This window comes from Lycium ferocissimum, chromosome 10 (genome assembly GCF_029784015.1).
Source record: "Lycium ferocissimum isolate CSIRO_LF1 chromosome 10, AGI_CSIRO_Lferr_CH_V1, whole genome shotgun sequence".
Taxonomy (NCBI): Eukaryota; Viridiplantae; Streptophyta; class Magnoliopsida; order Solanales; family Solanaceae; genus Lycium; species Lycium ferocissimum.
Window position 1 is genome coordinate 19,475,829 of NC_081351.1, and position 21,383 is coordinate 19,497,211.

Sequence of the window (21,383 nt, forward strand, 5' to 3'; positions counted from 1 at the left end):
GTCGATTAGCTTACGAATAATCCAATGTACAAAAATACGAGATATAACAAAAAATGACCTTTAAATATATTCCTAAACAGTTTTAATACTTTAAATTTGTTAAAAATAAGCATTATTTATCTCTGTCAAATTTAACAAACTCTTGTTATCAGATTTTATGGGAAGTGTGGATAAAAATTAACAAGAAACACCTGAATCGTCAAATTTCATAAAATGCAACACCACAATTAATGGATAAAATGCATAAGAAACTACACCTAAAAAATTGTACCAGACTTTAGAAATAGACTAAAAATAGCAGAAAGTGCAAAAAATGAAACCTCATTCATGTTAAATCCTTTTTCCACATTTTCTGATAAATCTAATAATCATAGCTTGTTAAATATTATCATAGACCAAAAATGCTTACATTTGACAAATTTAGAGGACCAAAACTGCTCGTAAGTATATTTATAGGATCATTTTGAACCTACCTCAAAATATAAGGTACCATTTTAGTCATTTTCTCTAAGAATTACCCCCAACTCCAAACCCCATCCCTACGCCTTCAACCCCCCTCCCCGAACCCCGCCCACCAACACGCATGCCCCTCTCTCCACCAAATTAGATAGAATGAAATAAATACTGAAAATTGTTATACATCATGAATATTTATTTCACAGCTTCAATGCAAAGAAAAATAGTACTCCCTCTGTTTCAATTTATATGAACCTATTACATTTTGATGAGTCTTCGAGCAGTGGCGGAGCCACACTATGCCGAGGGTGTTCATCCGAACCCCCTCGGCGGAAAAAAATACTGTTTTTACAAGGTTAAAATTATTTTTTATGTATATATAGTAGATGTTGAACCCCCTTAGGCTTCTTCGTATGTTTATTTTTTTATATTTTGAACCCCCTCGACAGAAATTCTGGCTCCGCCACTATCTTCGAGGTAGTTTTTTTATCACGTTTTTCTTATATTTTTGTTAAATTATTTGAATTAAAAATTATCATAATTTATAGTACTTTTTCTGTAGTTAATTTGAAAAATTTATGTCAAAATTATAACGTTTGATCCTCGTATTTTGAAAAAATTCACATAAATTAAAATAGAGAGAGTATATAATTTTCATAAATAATTGCAGTCCAGGGCCACCAAACCCGTGAGTTGAGTTGGCACCCCCAACTACTAATATTTTGGTGGGTTTTGACATTTAATGATTAATATTTCAGAGAAAAAATCTTCCAGGATTTGGCATTCTTTTAGTACAGCTATTAATAACATTTTTCATGTGATGAACATTTAGGAGCATTTTAAAATTATTTAAGGAGAAAATGGGATGCAGTCTCATCTTCTTTTCCATTAAAGTGAATTCAAAGTGATTATTTGACAAAAAAAAAAAAAAAACAAATCAAAGTGACTAAACGAAGAAACGAAGAAAAAAAGAGTTCTATATTCTTTATTTAATACTCCGTAAATTTTACTTTCTTTCATATAATTTGACTTGACACAATATTTAATCATTTGTGTGGCTACAACACTTTTGAAACTTTTGATTTTAACCATATCTTTTTTAGTTAACTGGAATATTATATAGCTAATAATTAACTAAAAAGACTTGCAGTTGAAATGAAAACAAATAATAATCACCTATGTTTCACATGACTAATGGTGAATATAAACAATTCAAAAGTTTAACATATGTAGGCAAATTTAATGGTGAATATAAACAATTCAAAAGTTTAACATGTGAAGGCAAATTTGACAAGTTGGTCGTAAGTATGGCATCTTATTATACTCTGATGTATGGACATACAACTCAGAACGCCAATTTGGAACTTCTAATATTCTTTAATCATTCATAACTTTTAGTTGTGAACATGTATTTTATTCACCACCAATATATATTCTTACGTGATAATAACTAAAGTAGGTATATTCTTAGAACTCCTTTTTAATGTCACGATATTTGTCTTGGCTAAACGCGCTTCTTTCTTTTCCTTTGTTTTTTCTTTCGATTACAGTAGTGTCTGATCCAACTTATATTTACCTTGATTATTTCAACGAGTACTCGTTATCTCTCACTAATATAGGTAATTGGTAATCCTACCCTCCAAGACTTTATAAGTAGTTGATGTAAAGAAATTATGTAGCAATATTTTCTTGTCTCTCTGGTAGAATAGACAATTACTTAATAATTATTTTTTAGAGTGATCCGGTAGTGTTTTCTTAAGATACCGCATTAGTGATGGTAATTTGATGGTGTAAAAAATAAAAGTAGATATGTCGACAAATTTCATATTGTGTTTACATTAATATGTTAATTTAGTCAGTTTGAAAATTATAAATAAATCATTTGCAATTGGATTGATCTATCATGTAACAATAATAAATTAATCAATAACACACGATTCAATTTCTTTTCCAATTATTTATGTTTTTAATGTTTTGGTCACAAGTTGATCAAGGTGCATGCATCAAGTAAACATGTTTTTTTTTTTTTTTAAGTAGATCATCATGCAGTAAACTCCATGATGATTGCCCTTAATTAAATCAATATTTAAAGAAAAATCAAATGGTTGGAAGGATTATAACTTATAAGCCTAATGTACTGTACAGTTGTAACGGGAATTAGCCACACAAAATTTGTTGCTATTAGTATGTCGTTAAATAGCTCCATATAGTTAATAAAACTTGATCATCCGATCCGTCGCTAATCAGTTGAATAGAATCAATCACCTACATATTTTACTATAATGATAAAAGTTGTTTGTCACTAATTTTTTAAAGTCATATTTCTCTTTTTATTACCTTTTTCTCTTTTTTGATAGGATAGAACCAAAATTTTATTAGGAATAACGGCTAAAAGAGAATAAATAATTGTGGAATATGATCTGTGATTAAGTAGGAAGCTTATGTCAATATCAAGAGCATATGATACTCTTCTCAGAACAATCAGTCAATTTTGCCAATTTTTGAACTTCAAACTTCCTAAAGTTGATATAACGGTAAAGATGAATTTACATATTCCTCATCACCCATGACGGAGCCAAATGCATCCAAGGAGTGTTTGCCGAAAAATTACACTGTGTAAATACGTAAAAAGATTTTTTATGTATATATACTATGTGTTGAACCTCCTTAATTTCGTCGTAGATTTACTTTTTAAATTTTGATACCCTTTAATAAAAATTCTAGTTCCGCCACTACTTATCACTATCACAACTACAACAAGCAGGCGACAGAGCGACCGATGGAAAAGCTAAAAAAGAGACCAGTTATTGAAAAAACGTCAATAAAGAGACGTAAACTTGAGGCCTTTGGTCAAAGATAGATAAATCACAATTATTCCACCACATCTCTATAGTACGCAATAAATAAGATTATATTGTTTAATATTTTAATAAGCGAATATTATAAATAGGTATATGCGAGTAATTTTCTTACCCCACCTGAATAGTCATGTAAAAGTCCCAAATCCTAATAATAGCTTAGCTCAATTAGCCAGGACCCCACTTACTACCAACTAGGTAGAATTAGGTTCCAATCCCAGGCACACCCTCAACCAAAAAAAAAAATGATTAAATTAATTCCTTTATTAATAATTCTACAGTAATGTAATAAAAGAAACTTTCAGCAGTAAATATTTATTCGCACCTTGTGTTAACAGCAAATAATACTAGCTCACCATGGTTATCATTTAATGGCAGAAATCAACGTGCAAATATATATGATGCATCTATTAATTCGATGCAAACATCAAATATGAGTATTTTTTACTAATACCAAACAAGTGAATAGTATTAAGTTTGACAGTTAATATGTCTTAAACTGGCAATCACATGTATCCTTCTCATACATCTATCCTAGATATACAGAGAGTATCATAAAAGATATTTTTGCATTAACTACTTGAAAAGTAAAAGAACAATGTCCTGATTAAGGAAGCAAAGTTCCAAACATAAGATAAAAATTATATTTACAAGAACCTTCTTCAGATCAAAACAAATCTCTAGAGGGGAAAAGGACGATTTTTATTTCATGTTCCTAATACCTAATTCAAGGAGGATCCAAAGGACTCATAAACAACTTCTGAATTCGCCTCTGATTATTCATCAGATGACACTTCATAAAACTTGAACCACTTCTTTTTCTTGCAAAACTTCATCAAAAAGTACCATCCAATACCTCCAATAGTCATCAATCCACTAATCAAGAACACGATCTTTGTTGCAATAACCATGATGAAAACCAAAAATCCACATGGAATCAAGCTCATAATCACTAATCCGGGCAAATTAATAGGCACTTTATATGGCCTAGTTAACTTAGGAAACTTGTACCTTAACCAAATAAATGATGCAAATTCCAAAAGCATGCCTAAACTATACAAGAAATTCGCGGAAGCAACAATGTCTGTGAAATTCAGGCAAGAAATCGCCAACATAATAGCAGTAGACACTAAAATCCCGATCCATGGTGTGTGAAACTTTTTAGACCTTTTCGCGAAACACTTAGGTAAGAAGCCTAATTCGGACATGCCCAAAACCTGAAAAGTCGCGCTACTCAATTGGGCTTCAAAAAGACCAATTGCTGATAAAACAAAGACCGATTTCGATCCAAATTTTCAACCATTTTCCCGAAATCATCTCTGCAGCATTTGCTATAAACCCCGTGTCCCAATCATTTTGATTAAGTGAAATAGCGCCAGTTACTGCCAGAAGCGGAATAATATATCCCAAACAAGTGAAAATCACAGCTGAAAAAAGTGCTAAAGGGAAAGTTTTCTTGGGATTCTCAACTTCACCTGCCATAGTACTAACATTGTCCCAAAAGTTCAAATTCCAAAACAAGGTATTAAAGAACAAATTCCAATCTTTTTTCACACCCTTTTGGCCTAAACTTAACCATCTATGAGGTTGAATCTTTGGAATGGCTATAATTGACATTATAAGAAAAGGTGCTAGTGAAATAACCCCAAGTGCAACAGCTACATACCCCACAATTGTTAAACCAAAAAAATTAATAATTGATAATAACAATGTTGATCCAAGAATTGCTAATTTTCTTGGGAGTCCAGATGAGAAAATTGGGAAAAGTTTCTCTAAGTAGCCAACACAAAGAGGTGGAAAAGAGGCAACATTTATAACTCCACCAAGAAATTTCCAAGAGCCCATTAAAGAACCCCAAAAAGGCCCAAAAGCCCTTTCAGCCCAAATAACAAATCCACCATTACCAGGAAAAGTTGTTGAAAGTTCAGATGTGATTAGGGCCTCTGGTATACTCCAAACAAATGGGAAAATTAGAAAACCAAGAATCGCTAGTAATGGGCCTGCTGATTTTACCGCTGGTTCTTCACCATATGGACCACCAGCTACTTCAAAGTATATTAGGAAAATTAATGGGATGAGGGTCAATTTTTTTTTCACCCTCGGGGCGCCGGCGGTCGTCGTGGCGGTTATCGGCAACTCTAGGGCGGTTTCTGAGGGTTCCATGGAAGTCTGTCTGATCGTGGTGACTGTTGGTGGTGATTGTTCTGTATGAATCGTCATTAGATTGATTGGTCAAAGGGGCACTTCGATATAACTTTTTTGAATATTATCTTAGAAACACGTGAAGGATCTAAAATATCAAAGAGTAATTTAGTGTAAAAAAAAAAAAAGGGGCAATAAATCTCAACGGATCAGAAAATAGATAGTCGTAGCACCCCTACTTATAGTAGTGCAAACTATTCCAATAATTGTTGACTACGAACTCTATTTAGATATGAATTAATATCAAGTCCTAAGCAATTCAAAATAATGGAGTAGAAAATACGATTGAATCTTGATATTGTTTGAAGGGATAATAAATTGTATAACTGAAAGAACCAAGACTAATAATGAAACAGAAGGAACAAAAGAAAGAAGATTAATTACAGGTGAGATTTATAGAACGTCTAATTTATTCTACATGGATTGGATTTAGGAGTTTGGTTCAATATTAACTTGATTACAATTTGGTTTCCTAGTTCAATTTAAGTTCTTTTAGTTTCTTTTGGTCCTATCTTGTTTTGGACTTAACTTAATATGAAGTGGATAAGTGAAAATATAGTTATTGGATAAGTGAAAAAAGATTATTTAATAGTATTAGATTTATAAAGTGTAATTTATTCTACATGGATTTGATTTAGTAGTTTGGTTCAATCTCAACTCTATTGAAATCGGTTTCCTAGTTTATTAATGTTTCTATTTAATTTCTTTAATTTATTATTTTCCTGTTTTATTTTGGATTTAATTTTAATCCAAACCAGATTAATTTTTTTGTTTTGGACTTAACTTAATATGAAGTGGATAAGTGTAAAATATAGTTATTGGATAAGTGAAAAAAGATTATTTAATAGTATTAGATTTATAAAATGTAATTTATTCTACATGGATTTGATTTAGTAGTTTGGTTCAATCTCAACTCTATTGAAATCGGTTTCCTAGTTTATTAATGTTTCTATTTAATTTCTTTAATTTATTATTTTCCTGTTTTATTTTGGATTTAATTTTAATCCAAACCAGATTAATTTTTTTTTGAAAGACATCCAAAAAAAAAAAAAAAAGTTAACACCAAAACTTTATTCCACTGCCAGGGTTCGAACCTGGATTTCTTTCAATATTTGATTGATTTAACCGGTGCTACAGCGGATTCAATTGTTATAACGATTCAATGTCTAATTAATTAGTATCTTTAATCCACCACTCATATTTTGTATATGATAACTACACTTCTAGACAAGTTAGGGTTGGTTGTATGATGTCTCACTAATTATGTTACTCTATTTAAACTTATATGTACCAATATTACCCATATCCAAATAAAAAACATTACAAGTTTTATATATTTTCTAAACATATTAATCTTTAAAATGGCTAAGGCCTCATTGTTTTCATTAAAATTAAGACGTCTGAATCTGAATACACGTCTAAATATTAAGATGCGCATTAAGATTTAGATATTTAAATCTGAATACATATTTGAATATTAAGATTTGAATACTAAATAATTAAGACTGTCGTTTTTTCGGTACCTAGATGTAATTAAATTTATCTTTACAAATATAAAATTCAATAAAATACGAAATTAATTTGATATTATATATCAACAAGTAATGCCTAGCGTTGGTGGTTGTGGATGCCAATTGGGGATAGTGTTGGCTAATGGTGGGGTGTGGGTAATAGCTAGTAGTGATGTTGGTTGGTAGTAGATGTTGATGGTCGTAGTTGGTGGTGGCGGTTGATAGTTGTAGTGGATGATAGTGATAACTAATAGTGGTGGTGGACAGTGACGATGGTTGACGATATATAACATGATGACTGATGGTGGTGATTGTCGATGGTGATTGGTGGTTGTTGTGGTAATGGTGGTTGGTGATGATGATGTAAATGGTGGCTAGTGGTAGTGACAATTGATTGTGGTGATTGATAGTAATGGTGGTTAAGTGGCTGATGATGGTGGTTGTGAGTAGTAGGTGGTAGTACGTACTTGTTAGTGGTGGGCAGCAATGGCAGTAGTGGATAATGGTTAATGGTGGGCAATAGTGATAGATGTGCATAGACGAAATTGATGAAACATTTTAATGACATTAAGACTTTGTTACAGATTTTAATCATTCAGATCTATTCAGAACTATTAAGTGGCTGAAACATAAAAATAATGAACGCACTTAATGATTAAGATTCAGAACTAATAAACAAACCGACATAATGACTGAGATCTGAACGATTAAAGTTAAGACCTTCATTAAGTGCAAACAAAATGAAACATATAAGTCATTCTTAGAAAGCACAAGACCTAAAATAAAAGTGCTAGTGTCTAATTAAGGGTGTCAGTTATTCGGTTCAATTCTATCTGTTATTTCAAGCTATCTATATCGTACAATTTTCGATTATTCAATTGTGTATGACCAGAATTAGTCGCAATCATCTCCATTTTTTTAGGTATCGGTATGATTCAATTAACATTTTTTACTACCTTATATCTCAAATATTACGCAGTCGACTATTATTAGAAAGTTTTCATTTGTTATGTAAAAATTAACAAATTTTAATAGAATACAAAAAAGTATAAAATTAAGATAGTATTTGAATCGCAATGTATGTGATGTGTCTGATATCTTCCGTCCAATACTCCTAATAGCTATCACTATTTATCAAGAAGTAGTTGCGCTGTGTCTTATTTTTATTGCTTTTTCCAAAAAGTAAAATAAACTTAAATATAAAATTGTCCATCATAATTACAAAGAGTACTATATATTTATTTTAGTCGAGCTCTGGGAATGAATTAGCCTTTGGCATGGAACGTTTTATCCTCAAAAATGGAATATCCAACTTGATTTGAATTAGAAAAAGTTACGACCACTAAATTATTAATTAAAACCACTAGCTATATACACAAAAAAAAATATATATATATATATATACGCTAGTTCTGCAAAATACAGTAACTATATTATAGAATACAAAAAGTATATATTAGTCAACTATTATTTTGATGGACGGTTATATAATGTAAAAATCTCTTTGAATTAATCGAATCTGTCTACTACTCCTTCCGCCCCAATTTATGTGACACTTTTCGAACTTGGAGAGTCAAACAAGAATTTCTTTACTGATTTTTCATATGCCTTTTTAGATGTATTAAAATGTTATCGTGTCTTTTAAAATATTAATTATTGTGTCTTATTGTACTTCTTATGTAGTTTTCAAATATAGAAATTCGAAGCAAATACTGAACACGAGATGAGAAACTAAAAGAAAAATTCACATAAATAGCCGCCCACTAAAACAATAGCCAGCAAATATATATATATATATATATATATATATATATTTTTTTTTTATATGAATGTATATTATACATAAAGTATACATTTATGATACGCAATAGTGTATATTTTTTTATGTAATTAGCTAGCGAATATAATTAGTTTTGGGGGAAAAGACAACGGATCTTTGAATGATCCCCACACAGAAAATAGCAGTAGTAGCACCCCTATTGATTTAGGTGGTTCAGTATTAACAGGTTTATAATTTGGTTTCCTATTTCAATTTAAGTTCTTTTAGTTTCTTCTAATCCTATTTTGTTTTGGATTTAACTTAATATGAAATGGATAAGTGTAAAAGGAACAAAGGAAAGATGCAATTTATAAGTGAAATATAGTTGTTGGATAAGTGAAAAATGATTAATTAAGATGAGATTTATAACGTGTAATTTTAGTCTACATTGATTTGATCTAGGAGTTTGGTTCAATCTCAACTCTATTAAAATTCGGTTTCCTAATTTATTAACGTTTTGGATTAATTTTTTTGAAAGACACAATAACCAAAAAAAAAAAAAAACACTAAAAGTGTTTTTCCGCTGCCGCGGTTCGAACCTGGATTTCCTTCAATATTTTGATTGATTGATTTAGCCATTGCTACAGCGGATTTAGTTGTTATAACGATTAAATGTTTAATATTAATATCTTCAATTCAATCCACCACTCACATTTCTATATGATAACTACACTTCCAAACAAGTTAGGGTCGGTGGTATGATATCTCACTAATCATGTTACCCTATTTAAACTTATCTCATGCCAATATTATACAAATTAGAAAAATTACAAGCTTTATATATATTCTAAATGTATTATTTTTAAAATGGCTAAGGCCTCATTTGTTTTCATTAAGATTAAGACGTCTTAATATTAAGATGTGTATTATGATTGAAGTCCAAGATCGTAGATAACATTTCTTAACATATTTTACTTTTTTTTTTTTTTTTTTTTTGTTATCCTTAAACCTGGATGAAATGTTTGTTTAAATCAAACGTTTAACTTAAAGGGAAAAAGAACAGGAATAATTCAAATTAATATAAGATCGTTACATGAGAATTTTTATATCTTCTTTTCTCAAAAAATAATAATCAAAGGTCTTATTTTGTAAATTCAATGTCTTTCACGTCTGGGCGAAGCGCGAACAATTTCACTAGTAAATTATACATAACAGAAAGAGTCAACACTAATAAGGAAACAGAAGGAACAAAAGAAAGAATAATTAAGACAAGATTTATTTAAAGTCTAATTTATTCTACATGGATTTGAATTAGGAGTTTGGTTCAATCTCAACTCTATTAAAATTCTTATTAATGTTTCTGTTTAAGTTCTTTTAATTATTATTTTTTCTGATTATGTTTTGGATTTAACTTAATCCGAACTAGGTTAATTTTTTTTGAAAGACAGAAAAAAGACGAGAAAAATATATTAACGCCAAAATTATTTTTCCGCTGCCAGGGTTCGAACCTGGATTTTCTTTCAATATTTGATTGATTTAGCCATTGCTACAGCGGATCCTATTGTTATACCGACTCAATATCTTCAGTTCAGTCCACCACTTACATTAGTATATGATAACTACACTTCCAAACTAGTTAGGGTCGGTCGTATGATATCTCACTAATCACGTTACTCTATTTAAACTTACCTCGTGCCAATATTATACATATACAAATAATGTGCGTTAAGATTTAGATGTCTGAATCTGAATACATGTCTGAATATTAAGATTGGACACTAAGTAATTAATACTGTTGTTTTTTCCAATACCTGGATATAATAAATTTGTCTTTATTTAAATAAATATAGAATATTATAAAATGCTAAATTAATTTAATATTATGTATAGCATATTTTTAAAAAGTATATGGTGGTTGTTGGTGGTAATGGCTAGCGACGGTGGTTGTGGATACCAATTTGAGATAGTGTTGGCTAATTTGGGGAGGGGGTTGGGGGGGTGTTGTGGCTAGGAGCTAGTGGTGATGGTAGTTGGTAGTAGAGGTTAATGGTGGTAGTTGGGGGTGGCGATTGATACTTGAGGTGGATGATAGTGATAAGTACTAATGGTGGTGGTGGATAGTGACGATGGTTGACGATATATAATGTGGTGGCTGATGATGGTGATTGTCGATGGTGCTTGGTGGTTGTTGTGGTAATGGTGGTTGTTGATGATAATGTAAATGGTGGCAAGTGGTAGTGACAGTTGATTGTGGTGATTGATAGTAATGGTGGTTAAGTGATTGAGGATGGTGGTTGAGTGGTAGGTGGTGGTACGTACCTGATAGTGGTGGGCGGCAATGGCGGTAGTAGATAATGGTGGGCAATAGTGGTAGAGGCGCATAAATGAAATTGGTGAAACCATTTAATGGCATTAAGACTTTATTAGAGATCTTAATCATTCAAATCTATTCTAACCTATTGAGTGGTTGAAACATAAAAAAATAAACGCACTTAATGATTAAGATTCAGAGCTAAAAAACAAAGACTTAATGATCGAGATCTGAATGATTAAAATTAAGACTTTCATTTAGTGCAGACAAAATGAAACATATAAGTCATTCTTAGAAAGCAGAAGACCTACAATAAAGGTGCTAGTGTCTAATTAAGGGTGTCAATTGTTTGGTTCGGTTCTACCAGTTATTTCAAGAAATCTAAGGCATAAAACAAATTTGATTATTCAATTGTGTATGACCAGAATTATATATTTCAAAATTATCTTAATCATCTCGATTTCTCTTAGATATCGATCCAATTCAATTAACTAGGTATCAATACAGTTCAATTAATATTTTTTACTACCTTATATCTCAAATATTACACAGTCGACTGTTATTAGAATGTTATCATTTGTTACGTAAGAAATAACAAATTTTAATATAATACAAAAAATATAAAATTAAGGTCGTATTTGAATCACAATGTATGTGATGTGTCTTATATCCTCCTCCAATACTCGTAATAACTATCACTATTTATCCGGAAGTAGTTGCTCTATGTCTTCTTTATATTGCTTTTTCCGGACTTTCAAAAAAGTAAAATAAAACTTATAAAATTGTCCATCATAATTACGAAGAGTACTATATTTTTTTTTATTCGAGCTCTGGGAATGAATTAGCCTTTGGCATGGAACATTTTATCCTCAAAAATGAAATATCCAACTTGAATTTGAATTAGGGAAAGTTAAACCACAAGTCATATGCACAAAAACCTTATACACTAGTTATGCAGTATAAAATAAGTATATTATATGTGTATATATACATTAAAATACAAAAAATATATATTAGTTAGCTAATATTTTGATGGACGGTTATATAATGTAAAAATCTATTTGAATTAATCGAATTTGTCTACTACTCCTTCCGTCCTAATTTATGTGATACTTTTCGAACTTGGAGAGTCAAACATGAATTGTTTTACGCAATTTTTTCATATGCTTTTTAGAGTTTTAAAATGCTCATTATTTTATTATACTTCTTACGTAGTTTTTAAATATATAAATTTGAAACAGATATCAAACACGAGATGAGAAACCAAAAGAAAAATTGATATAACTGCAATTTTTTTCAAATGCCTTTTAGATGTTTTAAAATGTTAATTATTGTGTCTTAATGTACTTCTTACGTAGTTTTCAAATACATAATTCGAAGCAGAAATCGACACACGAGATGAGAAACCAAAAGAAAAATTGAGATAACCGCAGTTTTTTCATACGCCTTTTAGATGTTTTAAAATGTTAATTAATGTGTCTTATTGTACTTCTTATAGAGTTTTCAAATATATAAATTTGAAGCAGATAACGAACACAAGATGAGAAACCAAGAGAAAAATGACATAAATAGCTGCCCTCCAAAACAATAGCCAGCAAACGTATATTTTTTGTATATAAATATATATTATACATAATATATATATTATACATAAAACATATATTTCTGATACTCAGTAATGTATATTTTTCTTATATATTTAGCTAGCAAAATATAATTATTTTTTACCGACCAGCCAAATGTGTACGTTGCGCAAACCAAAAACCCTTGTTGTCACACCCCAGCCTTGATCAGGGTGTGATGGGCACCCGACCCTTATATAGGGCCGAGCGAACCCTCTGACTATCGTAGTACACATGTGAACTCTTTGAATTCTTAGTACAAAAATAAGTAAAATACATAGTAAATTTTTTTTTTTTTTTTAAAATCTTTTCGTCGTCTCTCAAAGTAGATGCAGTTTGTGAATATGAGGGCTCTGTATAATACACACATCAACCAGTGGGACTCTTTTTTTTAAAGCTGACACCTTAGACCCACGACTCTGTCGTAAGTCTCTAACTGTAACCATGGACCATAGCACGTGTAAAGCCGACTCGGCTCTCCAAGGCGAGTGGAGCTTGCCAATATTGCTTCGGAACATCTTCTATAATGACTTCTACTCGTCTGGTGTACCTGCGCGGCATGAAACGCAGCGCCCACAAGAAGGGGCGTCAGTACGAGCAATGTACTGAGTATGTAAGGCATAGACGGTAACATAGAAAGAGGCGTAGTCATGTGCAACAACAATATAGAAATATTAAGCATATCCTGTGAGAGAGAGTATCCTGTACATAGGGAATATATCATGTAAAGCTGTATCCGGTACATCGGGATCATATAATGTAAAGCTGTAACCCGAACATATGAGTAATAACTGCATGGAAACATAGAACATATCATAGAATAGCAGAGTAACCTGTGCATATGAGTGCCCCTGGGGGCGGATGCCATGCATGCTTGTTTGGTCATATCAGGTCATAGTGCCGCACGAGACGGCTCGCCCACATAGCGCCGGAATACTCCAGCTCTGCCATAAATCCCGCGTTCGGGCATCCCGCGTCCGGGATGATAAGCCAGCTGACCAGGTGGCAATGAAACATAGTTTCCTTCCCAATTCCCCCATGTATTCATAGTTCCCATCCCCCCAACCCATGTTCATATTTAGCATGCAAGAGAGCCCAAGGAAATCATGTACTTATCGGAGTGACGTAAGGTCGGAAACCTCCGATCGCATTATGAAGTAATCATGGTCGCTTTGTCTCACCTTGAAGGAACGATAATCATAAGGCGAGACTATCAACGTAGAACATGTCATAGCATATCGGGTCATAGACATAGCATATCGTACCATAGAATCATAGTTGTCATAGAATCATAGGCATCATAGCATCATAGAATCATAGTCATCATAGAACCATAGCCATCATAGAATCATAGGCATCGTAGGACCATAGTATTCATAGGATTATAGCATTCATAGGATCACAGTCTTCATAGGATCGTAGTCGTCATGGGATCATAGTATTCATAGGATCATAGTCCCCATAGAATCATAGTCATCATAGAGTCATGGTCATCATAGAATCATGGTCGTCGTTTTAGTCATTAAGACTTTCAACATTGTAAAACTTGGTTTTTGGAGAAAAATAAATATTTTGGAAAACACTTGTAAACTTTTAGAAAAGAAAATCATGCATTGGGGTCAAGGGTTTGGTTAAAACAATTCTTATTTAGTAGTCGGAATAGTATCCAAAAGTTTCCTTTAACTGTAGTATTGAAATAAGCCGAAGGAAGCCATAGGAGGAAATTAGGGAATAGTAGGCCCACCTCGAGTCAAATGAGGCGGCGTACACCGTTTACATATAACACGTTTCATGACAAGACGTATGAGAGCCTTAGGGCATACGGATCCTAATCATGCAAGTTCTAGGTGTTTAGATAATTCTTTCGACTATTCATAGGCATTTAGTTCAATTCTACTGAATGAATAGTAACTATTTTCAATCTCGGATTTCTAGGAAAGGGATTGTCCCCGAGACACATATTCAAGCCTATTACATCTAAGACATGCCATAGAAAGAAAGTGAAGCCTTACATACCTCTTTCCGCTTCTTACGCTCCTCCAAATTCAAGCTCCAAATCCGCCAAAAATCTACAAATGGTCGCATTTACCAAACCTTGGTTAGAAGCCTTTAGTGATTGAATCTTAAGGTACACTTGCCTACCGAAATTTCGGCAGCATTTCCCTTGTAAATACTCCATCCCGCCAAGTTCAACTTGGCTAATTTCAATCAACAACAACCCGGGAATTCAACCCGGCCAAACCAACAACAATATCAACAATCATTTTAGCAACACATCAATATTCAATTCAACTTCATTTCATTCACCTTCAAATAAACTACGTGCATTCAAACTCGCATTATCGATCATACGTTCAATTATTATTTTGAGGCCATTCAAACACAATTTAAGAACATTCCAAGCAATCTATGCAACATTCAAAACGGCCCAAATCATATACCACTTCACCCGAAACTACCATTTGCCATAAGAACATCAACGATACATTTCTTTCTTTCAATTTCATAACCTATATCAATAATCTCATGAGCTAGCAACACCATTTCCATAAATTCAAGAAACATATTGAAATCACACTAAGGCTCCAAATCAGCCCACACAACTATGACTTCAACATGGATCATTAAGCTTCACTTTACGTCATAAAATTCACGACGACGACAACCAAAATATTAGATAGCATTAGCTCAACATGGCTGCCCCAAACCAGCCCTTACACGGCCAACCACAATATGCATAAGTTCATGAAATTTATCCATTCCAACGCACTACACGTTCAACTACGCATAATACAACAACCCAAACATGCTAAGTGAGTTAATTCTTTACTCCTATATAACAATATATACACACGGCCATACACACATCTTACCATAATTTCATAAACTTCATTCATCTCAACATACTACAACCATCTATAAAACATATAAAGAGAATTAAACCTCACCTTTTCCACTCATCCTCTTCTCTCGGTTAGGCTTGGACAAGGCAACAACGGACGATTTTCTTTCTCCAACAACCCCTCCATGTAGTAGAGGACCTTTCAATTAGTAGGCATGCATGAAGAAATTATTTTTCTTGACCATCACCCATGGGCTGCACTTCGGCCAGCCATGGTTGTTATTTTTCTCCTTCCTTTTTCTTTCCTTCAAGCCTCTCCAACTCTCTAGAAATTTAAAAGATGAATTGTCTTGTTTTTCAAGACTTGTACATATATATAATATATGCACATGGCCGGCTCATGCTCTCTTTTTTTTCCTTTTTTTTTTTTTGTTTTCTTATTCTCCAATTTCCTTGAATTCTCTAGAATTTTCTTTAATTCTCTTTAATTGTAAAAGATGACTTATGCTTACTTAGTCATCTTTTTTAATCACATGTATTATGTTTCCATGTGGGCCATAGTCCATTCCACCTTGGATGGCCACAAGGCTTCTTCAAGAAGTCATTGACTAAAATTTTCCAAATTCCGAATTTGCCCTCAACATTCCATGCCAACAATATTTATAAACGACTTGCGCACTAAATTAAAACCGGAGAATGACCTTGCCCTCAACTTCCCGCAATTGTCTTAGAATATTCCAACGTGCAAAAATGCGGGATATAACACTTGTTTATTGGGCCTCAAAGGTGTTTAAGTTGTCCCATATCCATACGTTTCTTTCACTTTAAATTAATTACAAACCAACTTTAAGAAAAGTTCCATTTTCTGAAGAGAAATTAGCTAAAAATGGAGTTACTATGAAAAATTTGATCTTTGCAACTCAATTTTCAGTTCCAATGAGGAATTCAATAAACCCAATTGGTATAAGAAGGATTTGCAGCTCTTCTTGGAAAATTCACTTCAAAAAATTAGATTTGAAGGTACCCTTTTGGAAACAGTAAATTGGTTGTTTTATATTATATTTATACAAATAAAAGGAATTACAAGTTTTATATATTTTCTAAACATATTAATCTTTGAAATGGCTAAGGGCTCATTTGTTTTCATTAAGATTAAGACGTCTGAATCTCAATACATGTCTGAATATTAAGATGTGTATTAAGATTTAGAGGTCTGAATCTGAATACACGTCTGAATATTAAGATTTGAATACTAAATAATTAATACTATCGTTTTTCAATACCTAGATGTAATAAAAAAAAATCTTTATTTAAATAAATATAAAATCTAATAAAATAATATTTAATTTAATATTATATATCAATAAAATATTTTTAAAAAATTTATCTGGTGGTTGGTAGTGGCAATGACTAGCGATTAAGGTTATGGATGCCGATTGGAGATAGTGTTGGCTAATGGTGGGGTGTGGCAAGGAGCAAGTAGTGATAGTGGTTGGAAGTAGAGGTTGGTGGTAGTTGGTGGTGACAATCTATATTTGTGGTGAATGATAGTGATAACTAATGGTGGTGGTGGATAGTGACGTGGTTGATGATATATTACGTGGTGACTCATGATGGTGATCGGTGGTTGTTGTGGTAATGATGATTGGTGATAATGATGTAAATGGTGGCTAGTGATAGTGACAATTGATTGTTGTGATTGACAGCAATAGTGGTCGTTGTTGAGGATGGTGGTTGTGGTTGGTAGGTGGTAGTAAGTAGTTGATAATGTTGAGCGGCAATGGCGGTAGATGATAATGGTGAACTATAGCGGTAGATGTGCATAGATGGAATTGGTGAATCACCATTTTGTGGAAATCTTTAAATAGACATCTTAATAAGATTTAAACATAAATAAATTAAAATAATTCAATGATTAAAAGTTGAATGACCTTTGTTAAGTGTAAACAAATGAAACCTAACTCATTCTTGGAAAGCACAGACCTGCAATAAAAATGTTAATCTCTAATTAAACGTGTCATTTGTTCGGTTCAGTTATTCAAGAAATCTATATCATACAAATTTATCGATTATTCAATTGTGTATGACTAGAATTATACTTTTCAGAATCTTCTCAATCATTTCGATTCTCTTAGATATTGCAACAGTTTAATTAATCTTTTTACCTTATATCTCAAATATCACGCACTCGACTTGAATCACAATGTACGTGATGTGTTTGATATCCTCCGTCCAATACTCCAAATACCTGTCACTCCGTCCAATACTCCAAATACCTATCACTATTTATCCAAAATGTAGTTGCGTTAACACGTCTATTTTTATTGCTTTTCTCCTGACTTTCCAAAAATAAAAATAAAATATAAATATCCATCATATTCATGACTAGTATTATATATTTTTTGGTTCGATCTCTGAGAATGAACTATGAAGTAGCTTTTAATAAGAAGTATTTGTTTTCATCAATAGTGAAATATTCAATGCCAATCAAAATTAATCGAACCTCGAAGCGGGTAACAAACACGAAATGAGAAACCAAAATAGGGAAGAAATTGCATGTTTTGCCCTTCAAATGACCAGTCTTTAAGTTTTTTGCCCTTTAGTAATCGAACGTATGCTTAGCGGGTCATATGTTCTTTAAAGGCAAAAGTTATACAGGACATAATTTATGAAATATTATGATGCAAAAATATAAACTTATGTCCCGCAAAAAAAATAGGAAAGAAACACAAATGCCCACTGTAGACAAATAATTGCCGAAAAATGAACCCTTACTTTCATGTCCCCAGAATTATTTACTCGGATAGCGTACCATCTCAGTATAACTGAGATGGTATCATGGAGGATTGCTTCAGTCCTTCAATGAGACATTCTTTCATAAGAGTTTTGGGCAAGGGATATTCAGGTAAATATTTTCGGAAGATTAGGTAAGAACGAAATTAGTTTATGAGGGGCATGACTGGGCATAAGTGCCAATGACCCCAAAAGAGGGCCAAACCTTGTTTATTGGGCTTTTTCCATTGCTATTTCAAACACCATTTACATTGGACCTCAAAAGATATTTTAAGTTGTCCCATTTCCATACGTTTCTTTCACTTTAAATTAATTGAAAAACCAACTTCAAGAAAAGTTCCATTTTTTGAAGGGAGATTAACCAAAAATGGAGTCTTTAACTATGAAAAATTTGATCTTTGCAACTCAATTTTCAATTCCAATGAGGAATTCAACAAACCTATTTCATATAAGAAGGATTTGCAGCTCTTCTTGGAAAATTCACTTCAAAAAATCAGACTTTCAAGGTACCCTTTTGGAAACAGTAAATTAGAAAGTTTTAAAGAACTTTTTTTTTTTGGTAACTTTCACGGTTTATATAGTTTTGTAAACCTACTTGGTGATTTGTTCTTTGCAACTATGTTGTTATAACTGTTAGAGGCAGCTTGTATACTTGCTGGTCCACTTTACTTGTCGTCCTTACTAAACATAGACAGTTCAATAGTTGTCATTTTAGAAAACTAAAATATAATTAATGATTAGTTTTCACCTTTACTCTTTCTCAATAAATGTGAAGAGAGATTAATGTGGTGAAAAGACTGTAGTTTTAAATTGATATTAAATAATAAAGAAGGATAATTTAGTAAAATTATTTTTTTAGTCAATATTTTCTTAAGAGGCATAAAAGAAAATATAATAAGTAAAATGGATCGGAGGGAATACTTTTAGTATGAGGTGTTATGAGCTAACTTGTAAAGAGTTGATTGATTTTAGGGAAAAGGACACTGTGTGTCCAATGACCCAAAGTAATGCCACATTTGGCCAATGTTTGAGGCTTAATACCTCGAAGAGTGAGTCGGCCCAAAATAATGCGCAAGGTGAAAATTGCCCAATGTACCTAGGCGCTTAAAAAAAAAAAAAAAACTTTTTATCGACTAATTATCGCCACTAAAGAAGGTCAAGCATACAAGATATATACATATGTTGGAATTATATATACACTTTATATACAAGAATTATACGGTTATATACATATGCGGAATTAATCATACATTTATTATACATAAATTATACGTTAATTATACATTTATTATACACATATTATACAATGATGATATGATATTTATTTTTAACATATACAATAGTGATACATATTATATACCACAATGATACGGTTTCTATAATACATTTTTTATACCTATGGCACACTTTCTATACAAGACTGATACAGTTTATATACACATGCTGGAATTATATATACACTTTATATACAAAATGATACATATTATATACAAAAATGATACAATTTTATATTCTATATAGGGCAGTTGCATTGTGTTGATACACATTATATACACAAATAATACATATTTTATACAAAAATGATACATAACTTAGTGATTCATATTTTATACAGTTTCTATACATTACGAGATAGATGCGATACCTATTTTATACACAAATGACACATATTATATATAAAAATCGCCTCAAACATTTTTGTGTTTGGGTTTTTATTTGAAAATTGTCTTATTTAAGTTTTGGCTAATGGATGGGATTAGTTTAGTAGGTATAATTTGGGTTTAAAAAACTTTGGCCACCGGGTGGAATTAGTTTCACCCCACCGGCCAATTATGTCCTTTCTCCTTGATTTTACTGCCAAGTTTTTGCCTCTTTGCTATGGAAAACAAAAAAAAAAAAAGTACAGAGGAGTGTTGAGTTATTTTCACTTGGGTGTAGTGTGTGATTCAGTAGGCATTTGGACATAGATTTATTCATTTCTTATTTTGTTTTGGATTTAACTTAATCAGAACTGGATTAGTTTTTTGAAATACACAACCAAAAAAAAAAAAAAAAATGGTTAACACCAAAAGTGTTTTTCCGCTGCCAGGGTTCGAACCTGGATTTCCTTCAATATTTGGATTGATTTAGCCAGTGCTACAGCGGATTCAATTGTTATAATGACTCAATGTTTAATAATAATATGTTCAATTCAATCCACCACTCACATTATATCTGATAATTACGGGGGTGTTCGGTATGGAGGAAAACATTTTCTGGAAAATATTTTTCAATTTTCTCATGTTCGTTTGGTCAAAAATTTTGGAAAACATTTTCCTCAAAATTGGGGAAAATGACTTCCCAAATAAGAGTAGGGAAAACAAGTTCACAAGTTCATTCCACCAACCACCCTATCACCACCCAACCCAATCCCAACCACCAAACCCCAACCACTCCCCAACCCCACTCACCCAACCACCCCACCCCCACCCGCCACGCCCCTCCCCCCCGCGGCCAAAAATAATTTTTTTTTGGAAAAAAAGTTTTGACATTTTTTTTTATTTTTTGCACCCCCCACGCAAAACCCGTACCCTACCCCCCACCCCCCCGGGAATTTTTTTTATTTTTTGCACCCCACCCCACCCCGCACCCCTACCCCCCCAACAATTTTTTTTTTTTTTGAAAAAAACAGTTTTTACTTTTTTTTTTTTGCACCCCACCCCACCCCTACCCCCTACCCCCTCACCCCTACCCCCCAGCAAAAAAAATATTTTTTTTGTTTCCACCAACCCAACCCGCACCCCTACCCCCATCCCCCCCCCCCCCCCCAAAAAAAATTAATATTTTTGAAAAAAAAAGTTTTGACATTTTTTTTGGTTTTTTGCACCCCCCAACCCCCACCCCCACCCCACCCCGCACCCTACCCCCCCCCCCCCACAAAAATATTTTTTTTGAAAAAAAAGTTTTGACATTTGTTTTGGTTTTTTGCACCCCCCTCCCCTCCCCCCCTCCAAAAAAAATTAAAAAAAAGTTGACAATTATAAAAATTG

The 21,383-nt window shown here is 32.5% G+C and overlaps 1 pseudogene; it reads right to left on the reverse strand.

Annotated features, from left to right (window-relative positions):
* Positions 1–3,820: 3,820 nt before the first annotated feature.
* LOC132035166 (probable polyamine transporter At3g13620) lies at positions 3,821–5,857 on the reverse strand (annotated as a pseudogene).
* Positions 5,858–21,383: the final 15,526 nt, after the last annotated feature.